We start from the raw sequence: 13721 nt of genomic DNA on the forward strand, positions 1-13721 counted from the left end.
AAGAATGTTTTCGGGCAGAGTAGGAGGAAGACATGGTAACAGTTTAGGAGCATGGAAATGGTTTTGAACTCTCTTTGCTTGTTGTTAAGGAAGCTGAAGTATAAGGAAGAATATTGGGGGATAATGCTGGGGTGACAGGTAGCTTGGGGCCATCTGTATAACGTGAAAAGTTGTTTCGATTTTCTCCTGTAGGAAACAATCTTTCTCATCACAGCCAAGAAAGAGTAATTTTTGGAATGTGTGTTATAGGAAGATAATTCTGGCAGCAGTTGGATTAGGAGGACCAAAATCAGTGGCAAAGAGACTGGAGTCGGGTACAGGAGACAGATGATGAGTAACCTAACAAACCGAGTAGCAGTAATTTAAGGAGGGACAGGTGAAGGAAGACACAGCAAGGCATAAGTAACGATGAATTGATAGAGATGGGTGAAATGATGGGGATATGTTGTGTGCGTGAAGGTGAAAGCCTAAAGTTTATTGTGTGGCCCCTCTCTTGGACAATGGAGTGGAGAGTGATGCCAATACCAAGATGAAGAGAACCACATTAGACAGTAGGCAATATTACCATTGTATTGCTTTCTCCCTCTACTGATTCGACCTTGTTGACTCCTGTTTGGTTTATGGACAAGGCATATTATTTATGTGATTCATTTTCAGTGAATCTGTGGCATGAACCAAAAGACTATCAAGGATATTGTATCTCCGTGTACCGTGGCACCATTTCTAATCTGCTCTTTATTGACTGTTTGTATATAACTTAACTTTCAGTCTGTTTCTCCTTTTCAGCTCTCAGTTTCCTTTTAGTGCATTGCCCATGAATATTTAGGAACCCTAAGATAGGCCAATGCCACATTAAGATTTAAGGAACTACTTCATCAGAACCACATGTTTCATTTCCTGAGGATTGTCAGCAAGCCAGGGAAAAGAAAACATGTCAGATCTGTATTGCTATTATTGGTGCTTCTTTCTTAACTGCTGGTTTGCCATTATGATGGTTCTGAGTAGCTGTTCCTCTGTAGACACACAAAGAACACATGCTGCAACAGGGAAAATATTAAAACTTCTTTGGGAGTTTTGAGAATGAACTACAGTGGTTTAAGTACTTAAGCCCTTGGATCATTTCAAACATATCAAACAATATTAATGTGCTTTTGTGTGGCTATATATTTTTTTCTTTTTTAAAAATTCTAAAATGTCAGGTCAGACTAAGCCAAGCATTGACTGGCTTTTTGAGTTAATGTTTAATAAGATGAAAAGGCTGCCAGTACCTTAAAATAATAGGGAACATGACTTGGGAAAATGTAGACTTTTCTTCATATTTGGCTTCTAGTTTGTATCTGGCTAGAAAAGCTATTATTTTCTTCTGTCTTCCATTATTTTTTTCTCTGTCCCTCTCTCTCTCCCTTCTTTCTTCCTTCTTTCCTTTCCAGAATTATTGCTATATCCTTCTCATTATTCATGTTCCCCAGAAGGCTTCACACCGAGCTGACCATTCTTTAAAACCTAATGGCAAACCTTAAGTTCTGCTCCATTTGATAACCTCATTAAAGCCATGGGAGCACTATTGTGTATTTATTTATTTATTTCAAGGACCTCTATTGGGTTTGGCATCATAAATATTGATTGTGGATTTTTTTTGGAAGGAAAGAAGACTCCTAGTAAATCAGTGCACTGTGTCATACTCTGGGCAAGGGTTTCTGGGCAAGGGTAATATACGCAGATGAAACCAATGCACTGAATATTGAGACAAACTGGAGCAGCACGTTAGAGGAGAAAACATATGCTTTTAAAAATGCATCACAGCACTACAGTTTGTCAATAATCCATCATTAGTGCAATTGAGCCTCTAGCATCTCTAGTATATTAAAAGCCATTCCGGAGCTCATTCCCGGCATGCTTCACTTTAGACAATATTGACCTGTAGCATCACTCTTGGAAATAAGAACCGGAAAGTTTCTTTTTTTGGACCTGTACCCAGAAGTGGATGCATCCCATCCAAGACCATCTAGAGATTTCCAAATCACCGAACACTGCAGACCATGCCACTTAGAAGAGGCGGTCATTAGAGAAGACTTGGAGGGATTGTTATCTGGCCATTGATTATTCTCCAGAAATATTAATTTTCAACTTGACGACCTAGTGCTATTCAAGGTTTATCTCTTACGTGTCCCATCTTTAACAGTCAATGTACATATAAGCGATGCAGACACATTTCTACTTTAGTATTAGGAAGATAAAACTATAAAGAAAATTTGCATATGCAACCCAAATATAGTTAGAGCCAAACTTTGTTTATATGTTTATTGGTTTTAAATTTATATCTCATTTCCTTGTAAAAGCCTGTGAAGCAATTTATGTGCTGACCATACAATGCTTACTTTGTGCCCACTATTATCTTGCTTTATTTACTCCTCACCACTACTTAAGAAGCAGGTACTGGAATTACCATTTGAAAGCTGTGGCTATTGAGGCTCATAGAGGTTAAATAACGTTTCCAGGACCCTCAGCTAGTACCACTCACATGGATAGAGCTGAAGCACAAACCTGAGTCATTTGTTAAACTTATTTTACATTTATTTATTTTTGAGAGACACAGCACGAGTGGGGAAGAGGCAGAGAGAGAGGGAGACACAGAATCTGAAGCAGGCTCCAGGCTCCAAGCTGTCAGCACAGAGTCGGACGCGGGGCTCAAACCCACAAACCGCAATATCATGACATGAGCCGAAATCGGAAGCTTAACCGACTGAACCACTCAGGCGCCGCTCAAACCTGAGTCCTTAAAGATAGCAGTATTTATTTTTAAAAAGCACAAAAATATGAATATAGGACTGTCAGTGCATTTTTTTGTAAAGAATAGTTTTTGGAATAGTAAGTACAGAAAGAGTGGTCATTGGTAACTAGGTATTACCTACTCAGAAATAAAAATAAATAAATAAAAGGATAATGAAACGGAATGGATATTTCTATCTTTAAGCATAAAATATTCAATTCATATCTGTTAAATTTTTAAAGATAAAACATTACCATTTACATTATACTCAATCTGTATGGGCCTTGGTGCATCTCCTGTAACTTTGCTGTGTGCAAATCAGTGCTGATCGGTACCCTAGAGAAGACTTTGTGCCAGATTATTGCTTGTATACTTAAGAAGACTACAGTCTGCTGTATGTATAGATATCAATTCTGGAAAGGTCTTGGAGGAGGCATTTAGGATCAAGTTGTTGAAGGAACGATGCATATACACCTTTATGAAGTGGCAGAGCCTAGTTGTTAAGCATGGTCGAGAATGTAGGATTTGGGGGCGCCTGGGTGGCTCAGTCGGCTGACGTCTGACTTTGCCTCAGGTTTGTTGGTTTGAGTCCCACGTTGGACGTTGCATTGGCAGCATGGAGCCTGCTTCAGATTCTCTGTTTCCTCCTCCCTCTGCCCCTTCCCTCCCCCAACCCCCGTCCAAAAAATAAACATTAAAAGAATGTAGGTTTTGGAGTTAAACTGTTGGCGTTTAAAGTCTAGTTCTATTACTTATTAGCTCACAATCCCTGGGAGTTTCTTAATCAAATGCTGCTTTCATTGCTTCATCTGTAAAATGAGAATAACAAATACAACCTATTTTATATGATTGCTTGATAAACACTTACATAGCGATTTCTATGTGCAGCGCCCTAAGCACTCTCCAAATACAAAGTTCACGAATTCGCAAAAGAACCAGGCAGATACGACTATTGTTAGTATCAAGACAATAAAAGAAGTTGATGTATATAAAGTATTTAGAGCAACGGCTGGCACATAGTAAGTACTCAGTAAACATCAGCTCAGTAAATATTATCTGAAGCAAAGAAGCAGGAAAAGGTATTGAAAGCAGAGCAAATGTCATGTGCATGAGTGATAGAGGCAAGAGTCAATACATAATCTGTCCTTGCTGAAGCCACAGTCATGAATATGGTTCTGGTGACCAACCAAGAGAAACCTTTAAGTGGAATATAGCCCAACGACCTTCTTAGTTTCCATTGTCAATATTTGAGACATGCCCAGCTATTCACATTTTAGTGGCTTGTAAGCAGTACCAATGATCTCATGTACATTTTTCTTTTTGGTTTAGTAACTAATCTACATTTTGAAAATATGTGTATTCATCGTGGAGTTTTACAGTGGTGTAAAAAAACGTAATAAAAAACCTTGTGGCTTATAAATGTGTATATTTTTCTGAATAGACTTGTGGAAAAAATTTTATAAAGCTGGTAACTAAAGTTCCAAGGGTATGGTTCTCTGGTTTAGAGTGACTCTTCTAAAGTGGCTTTTCACTCTTCTCTACCCACAATATCATGTATGTGTAAAACTGTGGGTACCCAAGATATTTTCTGGTTTGTGCAGGATTCTCAAGGTTCTGTATACAGTGTTTCTTTACCTTAACCCTGAGGTTTTTTTTTTGAATACCATAGATATTAATAGAGTCATTTAATCAATATGTTTCCTATTCATTTGTAATAGTCATTTGACTATATTTTATGTGAGTTTCTGATAGTCTCTAAGCCTTGGGAGAGCATTTTGAATGTTGCTGCTGTGATATGTGTGGAGGTTTTTGGTTTTTTGTTTTTGTTTTTGTTTTTGTTTTTGTTTTTTTTTTTTGAGTCAACTAACTGGGACATGAAGGCTGATGCCTGAGTTTAATCTAGACCTCCCACATGTATGTTCAGATGTGCATGCATCCTCTCTTTTGTTACTTCATTTTTTCAAACTGGAGTGATCTCTCTAGCTGCCATTTTGTTCTGTTTAGTTCCGAAGGGAAAGGGGGCATTTGAAGAACTGATATTGGGGTTTGTATGTGATGAAACAGAGAGGATGCTACCCAGGGAACCAAATTATAGACAGGAAGAATGAATATACAATTCAACACTGCATCCCACAAGCATTAATTAAATATGCAATGTAAATTAAATACACATAAATATATATGGCTATGGAAAACGGTCCGTTTGTTTTCCTAGTTACCAAATAAAATCCAGATGTATACAATAGATTGAGAAAGCAAATGGTATGGATTGGCAGAAAGGAACTTCAGGGGTGGTTTTAAGATTTTTCAAATTGTAAACAAATCTGGAAGTAAGATTTCTATTATTAAATCAGATTTTCTCTTTAAAAGTAGAGCGATTGGTGGATAGAGTATCAATATATCTGTATTTAGAAGGAACAACCTGAGCCCACAGATACAGGTTTACTTCATGAAGCAACTGTCAGTAGTAACTAATTGATGTCTGCAAAGTATTCTACAAATGCCAACTGTTGAGAAATGTGCTCAGACCTCTCTTAACAGCAATAAATGGTAATTCTTCTAACAACCAGGTGTCTAGATAGAAATCTTACCACATGTCATAATTTTAAATAGATAAGAATATTACAATACCACCGATCTTAGCTTTTAATAAAGTGGGAGAAAAAAACCCCAAAATTTGCATGACCCACAGTTTTTTAGAAATATGGCTACTAAAATGTAGGAAACTTTATCATCTTATTGCACACACTTTGCTCTAAGATAGGGGATGGAAACACGTTGATGATATATTGTCATGTGGGCCACTTTATGGCCTGCATTCTTTATGATATGACGGTTGCTCCATTGGCACCATGTTATTTATTGGATAGCAGAGCAAATAGGCTAGTAAATCATGGCTGCATGTCTAGCCAATTGGAATCTGCCCTGGTTTTGTGGCATGTTATTTTCTTTTTTTACTCATTTATTTTGCTTCCTTTGTTCTTTATCAGTCTATTTTATAGTAATCTTTTCTTCAATAGACTCTCATCTTCAGACATTTTAAAATGCACCACATGTCAAATCCAATTCAACTAAGATACCTAAATGCACATTATTTAAATTAAATATGAATGCTTTGAAAAGTGTATACTTATACCATAATTGCTTAAAACTACATTTCCACATTATGTATGTTGTAGACTTGAATCTTGTCAATGTATTCAAGACCCAAAGTTAGGTTTTAAAAAAACCCAGAAAATAAATTATTCATATCACATACGTCTATACATCTGATAGTGCAATTAGCAATCAAAAGTACTACATATGGTGATGTAATAGAGACATTATAATTTTGTACATCCTGCTGTTGATGGATTTAGGTACCACATTTTGCACATTTTCTATTTCATTATTTTGGGCTAAAAAAAAGATAAAAATAAAATAACATGTTTTCTTTATTTTGGTTCTTTTTTAAATCACTCTTCATGCTTTTTTTTGCTTTCTTTCCATGTCTGGCTCTCATGTCCCCGATTTGGGTAGGATTTGTTTTTCTTCATTTCTCTTTGCTATTTCCTTCGCGACAGCACTAATACTAAATAATAACAAGAGAAATCTTGGGCCTGGATCTGGGGAGATTTCAGAGGTCGTTGAGGTTATTTCTCTGCTTTTAGTTAGCTTTCTAGCCATCCCCAAATGAGAATTATTTATGCTCTTCTCAACATCCCTATGAAATTCTTGTATTTCTCAAATTGTGTTTGTTCCTATTTTTCTAAGTGTTGCATGTATTCTAACATAAATTTATCCAGCTAAAATATTCCCTTCTTATTCTTATTTCCTCATAATGCATCTAAATTTTCACTACTTGCTTCTGCTTCAACTCATTTCATTCTGTCTTTCTTTACTAGATGGTTGGGTTTTGTTAGATGTAGGAAAAGTCTAATCACTGTTAGTAAAGTCAGAACATTTCATCAAAATTGCCTTTCTAAAATTATACATGTTCAGGCATCCCATTCTTTAGCATTTTCCTACAAGTGGCCTTACATTAAACTACACTTTTTTTTTTTTTGCTCTCATTTGCATGGCAATTGGCCTTCATCCTGTTATCTGTGATATTTCCACTTCATCTCCAGCTGACCAGATTTTATCCCTCATAAGCCTCCTCCACTTATGCCTGGACAACTAAAAAGACAAAGAGAATCATAATCAGGATTTATTCATGGGAGATATAGTTCTGCTCTATGCTGCCATCTTAAAACTACTCTAGAAAGGAAAACCTGTATGGACTTGATTAATACAAAGAACTGAGTTCAAATTTTGATCATGGCATTTAGGAACTATGGGAAAGGGGCGCCTGGGTGGCTCAGTCGGTTGAACATCCGACTTCGGCTCAATTCATGATTTCATGGTTCGTGAGTTCGAGCCGTACATCGGGCTCTGTGCTGACAGCTAGCTCAGAGTCTGGAGCCTCTTTCAGATTCTGTGTCTTTCTCTCTCTCTCTGACCCTCCCCTGCTCATGCTGTCTCCCTTGCTCTCTCAGAAATAAATAAAACATTTAAAAAAAGTTTCAAAAAAGGGGGCTATGGGATAAAAATGTCTTCTGTAAAATGGGTGTAACAGTTTTGCAGAGTAATGTAAACTTTACACTGAGGAAGCTAAATTACTTGTAAAATTTTGGGCACAAGTTTTACAATAACTTGTAAAATTTTGGCATACCATTCGGTCATGGTTATGACCCAGAGATTTTTTTGAAAAAGTTTTCTCCCATTATTTCAATGTTTGATAATATCATTCTTAACTGATTGATTGAAACAGAAACAAAAGAAAAGCAAGTATAAAAGACAGAAGGGCCTCTACTCATTGTTAATGACCTCCCTCTTCCAGCTGACTCTGAACTAAGAAGTGATGAATTAGAGTTAAACTCAACTGCAGTTTACCCAGTAAATGGTAGGCTGATGGAAGGCCTGTTTTTCCTTTCTACTTGTGGGGACAAGTCTCATTTGTGTAAAACGGATGTGAAACACCTATGCATAGGGTTATTACTGATGCGTATACAGCCATAAAATGTCTTTGTCATACTCTGGTAGGCAGTGCTCTTTCCTATAATGAGTTCTGTCCCTAAAATTAAAGCTGTACGAATGGTTCAGACTTCAGATTTCTTATAATTGTCATATTTTAAAAAATGTTAATGGGGGCACCTGTGTGGCTTAGTCAGTTGAGCATCTCACTTCGGCTCCAGTCATGATCTCAGGGTTTATGAGTTCGAGCCCCGCATGGGGCTTGCTGCTGTCAGCACAGAGCTGGCTTCAGATCTTCTGTCCCCTTCTCTCTCTGCTCCATCCCCACTCATGCTCTCACTCAAAACTACACATTAAAATATTAAAAAAATTAATGTATACTCCCCACATTGAGATCCAGCCACATATGAGTCAGCTCTTACGTGATTTATCATTTGGTAAACACTCAAAAGTGGCACTTCAGAAAAGCACAGTAACTCACACATGATTAAATGGGGTTTGTTAAATTTCTTTTGAAAAAAAGAAATGCATTCACACCTAGAAGTGAGCTCAGCATCACCAGTTGAGGCAGAATTGTGAGCTTTTGTTTTTGCTGTGGCTGAATGAAACTGGGTTTTGGCTAAAAATGATACACCGTGTAATAGCATAAAAATAGATACTGCAACTCCACTATTGAAGAATTTTGTCTCACTTATCCATCTGCATGCAGCAGGAACAGTGTCTAACTTTTAGGCTCCTGAGAGTTTTTTTTCCTCTCTTTCGTTTACACTACTGGATATGTTCTGTAGATCCTGCAATTAGATCTCTTGCGAGCACTGGCTGATTCCTGGTTAATGTGATATCATATTAACTGATCGTAATGAAGCCTGTTTCTCTTTTATTGATCAGTGTTCAAACCATGATTAGAAGGCTCTGATGATTCCTGGTCCTGAGCCTATATTCTTGACTCTGACCTTACTACCCATCTCTCCCATCATTAACGAATGCAGTGCTTATCTCGTAACATTGTCTTTAGGAGTAAATAAAATCAAAATATAGATTTACCCCGTGTGTATATGTGCACATGTGTGCCGGCTCAAAGAAATTTCTAGCCATCCACTCATTAATTTAAATCAAGAGATACCGACGAGTCTGCCCTGCACCAGGCATCGTCATGCCGTGGCTATGAAGATATGAAGGAGGGTGCAGTCCCTGGCCTGCAGGCTGTCCCTGTCTCAGGAGTAAGACAGATAAGAATATTCACCATCAGCTAATGTGATCAGCACAGTAATGGAGAAGTTGTTTCTGTGCAGTAGGCCCTGAGTAGAGGGTCAACATTCTCAGTCTCGGTCAAGGAAAGTCGACACTGCATTTTCTGTGACAGCTTATCTGCAGCAAAAAGGTAGAAGTTTGTTTGGCATCTGGAATGCAGGACGATTCCTCGCGGATTCAAGCAAGAGCAGCCCACATTTGTGAGGGTGTTTCCTGGACCTTAAGGCCAGCAATGCCGAAGGCTCAAAAATGTATCTGAAGTATGTGTGTGCGTACATGCACACATATACACAGATGTGTAACAATTACCACAAACTGAGTGTCTTAAAACATCCGAGCAGCACCATGGATAGAACTGGAAGGTGCTATGCTGAGTGAAATAAGTCAGTGAGAGGAGAGATGTTATATGTTTTCACTCATACGCAGATCTTGAGAAACTTAACAGAAGGGGAAAATAGTTACAAAGAGAGAGGGAGGGAGGCAAACCACAAGAGACTATTAAATACAGGCAACAAACTGAGGGTGGATGAGGGGCTGGGGGAGAGGGGAAAATGGGTGCTGGGCATGAAGGAGGGTACTTGTTGGGATGAGTGCTGGGTGTTGTATGGAAGCCAATTTGACGATCAATTATATTTTTAAAAATCCGAAATTTGTTATTTTACAATTCTGGAGGTCCGGAGTCTGAAATGGGTCTCAATGGGGTAAAATCAAGGCACCAGAAGCATTGCCTTCCTTACCGAAGCTCTAGGGGAGGATCTGTTTCTGCTTTTCCAGCTTCTAGAACGTGGCCACATTTCTTGGTTTGGAGCCCTTTCCTCCATTTTCACAATCAGTGGTGGACAATGCATGATCCAGGCACTGAAGTCTTCTGCCTCCCTTTTCCACATTGAAGAGACTGTGTGGTTACATTAGCCTACCTGAGTAAGACAGGACAGTTTCCTATCTTATAGGCAGCTGCTGGGCAGCCATATTCTACCTACAATCTAAATGTTACCTCACCCCCAACTGCCGGATAATATGACATATTTGCGGAGTCCATGGATTAGGATGTGGACATCCTCAAACCATGTGGTATTTTGATACCACAGAAATGTAAATGTTTTTATGGTTAAGGATTGGATAGTAGGGAGGGAATGTAAAACCCAATAAACTGAACCATCTACACAATAGAGAGACCAGGACTTGAATCTCTTGTTAAGACACTTCCCTGTTACATACACTGTGTTATACTGGCACAAAATTAATAACCATAAACAAATGGAAAGTGTCGGGTAAATGTCATATAAAAAGAGTGGAACTCACATGTGCATTTTATGTGAAGGACAGACACACGAATGGTCTCTGTGAAATAAATAAGAGGTGATGTATTTTGGCGAGGGGACCCCAAATCCAGAGCAGATGAGAACATTATTACAAACTTTAGAGCTCATTCAAAATTGACATCTATCCAGGGGCTCGGTCAGTTGAGCATGATTCTTGATTTCAGCTCAGATCGTGATTTCAGAGTTGTGGGATCAATGCTTGCTTTGGGCTCCACACTGAGTGTGGAGCCTGCTTAAGATTCTTTCTCTCTTTCTCTCTCTCTCCCTCTGCCTCTCTCCCACACTAGCACTTTCTCCTCCTCTAAAATAAAAAATAAGTAAAAATATTTTATAAAATTAAGATCTGTACAGCATCTTAAAAAGTTACCCTTTTTCATTATATGTTTTACACGTTCAGTGGAGTTGTAAACTCTTCAGTATTAATAAACTAATACTATATTATAACATTTGCCATGCGTCAGGCACTCTTCTGACCGCTTTATGTATATTAATCATTTACTCATCATCACCAGGCTTGGCTTCTTAAGCATTGACCTATGTAGTCACACAGGGCCCCAGACTGAAAAGGGCCCCCGCTTGGTTTAATTCTCTGTTGTCACCATCTTGAAATTCTTTTATTTTTCATGTTTATTTATTTATTTTGAGAAAGAAAGATAGCGGGGGAGCATCAGAAACTGGGAGAGAATCCCAAGCAGGCATGGTGCTGTTAGCTCACAGCTCAACTCGGGACTCGATCTCAAGAAACATAAGATCCTGACCTGAGCCAAAATCAAGAGTCTAACCCTTAACTCACTAAGGCCCCCTGGGCACCGCACCATCCAGAAATTCTTCATCATTTTTGAACAAGGCATCTTTCATTTGCATTTGGCACTAGATCCCGTAAGTTATGTAATTGGTCCTGCTCATTTGCACCAAAGCAATGCATTAGATGAAATTATTATCAACATTTGTAGAAGAGACATTGAGGCACACAAGGGTTACCTTCCCAAGGTTTGATCACTGGTCCCTAGGAGAGCCAGGATTTGAACCCATGGAAAATGAGTTCTGAACTACTCCAGCCTCCTGCCTTTTTGAAGGCAGAGATAATGTCTTCTTAAATGTGTCTTCTTCCCAGCTGTGACCCACTGTCCGCTATGTGGTTTGCTTTCACTAAGTGCCTGTTGAATTGAATTATATTTGATGGGCTTTGGTAAAAATATTCATTTCACTTTCAATAGAGATGAAAGTAAAAAAAAAATCCTGACTCTCTTCCAACACATTTGTTCGAACAGACCCAAATCGTCCTTTTCCCTTTGCATAATCATCTGTCTAAGGATATTCCCTTGTTCAAAGTCCATTATTTATTATTTATTAGTTAGATGTATACAGCAAGATATTCTGGAGAAATCTGATAAAACTGCAAAAAGCAATATTTCACCACAGTCCTAATTTATTCTTGAAATATGGAGACCTTAGAGGGGGGAAATATTTAGACCTTAGAAACAGTGGTTTTATATAAATCCACTAATGAAATTACTTTAAGAAGTGTAATTACATGTACATTCAATAGAGTGAGACAAAGGAAAGACCTATATAATAATAAACCAGAAGGTGGGAGGTGCAGCTGAGAGTTGGTTGCTTCTTAGGCTTCCAGTAAATTTAATATGCATCCTCTGGGCTCTGTTATATGCTACATGTGAACCTGCATAAGGGGGATTTAGTAATAATTTTATTGGTAATAACAATAAAAATTCATCCTCGGGGAACATAGACTCCCATGGGCTGAGAGATTCAATCCCAGAGAGGTAACATCGCAGTCCACACTAGAGCCAAGAAAGGGTGTTGTAAGAGCCGGAGGAAGGACTTGGACATGTTAGTGTTTATTCTACCGACTGAGAATACATGTGAACTTGGGCAGCTAACAGCCATTCTGCATCTCTGTTTCACCATCTGGAAAGTGGGGCTGCTAATCTGTTCTACCTACTTCACAAAGTGATGTCAGGATATCACCTTCAGAATATGAAGAATATGAAGCCATTTTGAATTTTTTTTCTAAGGGAGGAGGAGGTAGGTATTAACTTAAGGTGTTTTTCTTGTACTAGGTATAGTTTCAAACAAGACATGGCAATAAAATCACAAAATATGAAAAAAAAACTTATTTAACATCAAGCATAGCTACATTATTTTAATGCCTACTTTACTGCTTTATATAGTCTATATTTGGTTGACTTAGATAGTTATTGGACCAAAACAAAAAGATTGAAGATGTTAGCAGTGCTAATTTATTTTAATCCTTCATTTACTATTTTAGGTAACCCATATTTGGTTGGCGCAGATAGTTAATAGAGAAGCTAGAACATAAAGCCAACTTATTTGATTCATTTCATCACTTTACTGGGTATCTATTTTTTATAAGGTACTGTTGGTAAGGCAGAGATGGATAAGATGTAGTCTATGTTTTGGCAAAGAGCATAGTTTACTAGTGATAACAGAGACAAAATGCATGCATATATGACCAAAAGTATCAAGGGCTAAAAGGATTCACAGGAGGAAGTGAGCATCTGAAAGAGGAAAGTATGTAAAGGAAAATCTGGAATATATATATATATATATATATATATACACACACTATATTTATATATTACACATATGTATGTATTTGTGGTAAGAGAAAGCACACTTTTAAATCAAGCAGTATGGAAGAAGTAGAAAGGGTAAGGGACTGGATTATCACTTGATTGAAAACGCCGGTTATTTTATAAGGAATAACCAATGCCTTCCAGGAGATTGCATGCATTGGTGAAGTTTTTCATAGCAACATTTATGGGGGTTTATAAAAATTTAAATTTCTCTCCTGAAAGTTTTATTGTTAAGAGAAATAATTTTGAAAGTGTGATCAGTAGATCCAGGGATAAAATAATATTATGATAAAAACCTGTGGCCTGGAGGTTATGATAATGGAGAAAAAAATGTCTGTCTCTAGCTGGTTCAGATCATTTCAAGATGGTATTACAATGCCTGCAGATTTCCAACACCAGGGATAAAACCCCCTAAAGAATACACCCATTTACATTATTGTGACCTTGAATGCCTGTCAAAATCACTCACTGTTTAACTGCATTAGCTGAGTTGAGTGACTTAGAGCTCATATAGCTGACTCACTTTAAGCCACACTGACTAGCACAGTAGGACATTCTAGGCTCCTCTTTGAGACACAAAACATTGAACAATGAGAAACTAGCTTTTGGTTGTCAGTATTTTAAGAAAGAAAGTACCCAGTGACTGACACATCAAGTCTAGAATCGTTTGGAAGACAAGAACTGCACCTTTTCTTTTTTATGTTGAATCAGCAATTGTATGGCAAGGGGCTGAACAAAGATTTCAGGAACAAGTATTCCCCAAAG

The 13721-nt window shown here is 37.9% G+C and overlaps 1 protein-coding gene across 1 annotated transcript in view; it reads left to right on the forward strand.

Moving 5' to 3' along the window:
- Positions 1–13721, forward strand: part of LOC144222404 (protocadherin-7) — a 220200-nt gene that overhangs the window by 97271 nt on the left and 109208 nt on the right. The window lies entirely within an intron of this gene.

Source organism: Crocuta crocuta, unplaced genomic scaffold (assembly GCF_008692635.1).
Source record: "Crocuta crocuta isolate KB4526 unplaced genomic scaffold, BGI_CrCroc_1.0 scaffold805, whole genome shotgun sequence".
NCBI classification, from domain to species: Eukaryota; Metazoa; Chordata; class Mammalia; order Carnivora; family Hyaenidae; genus Crocuta; species Crocuta crocuta.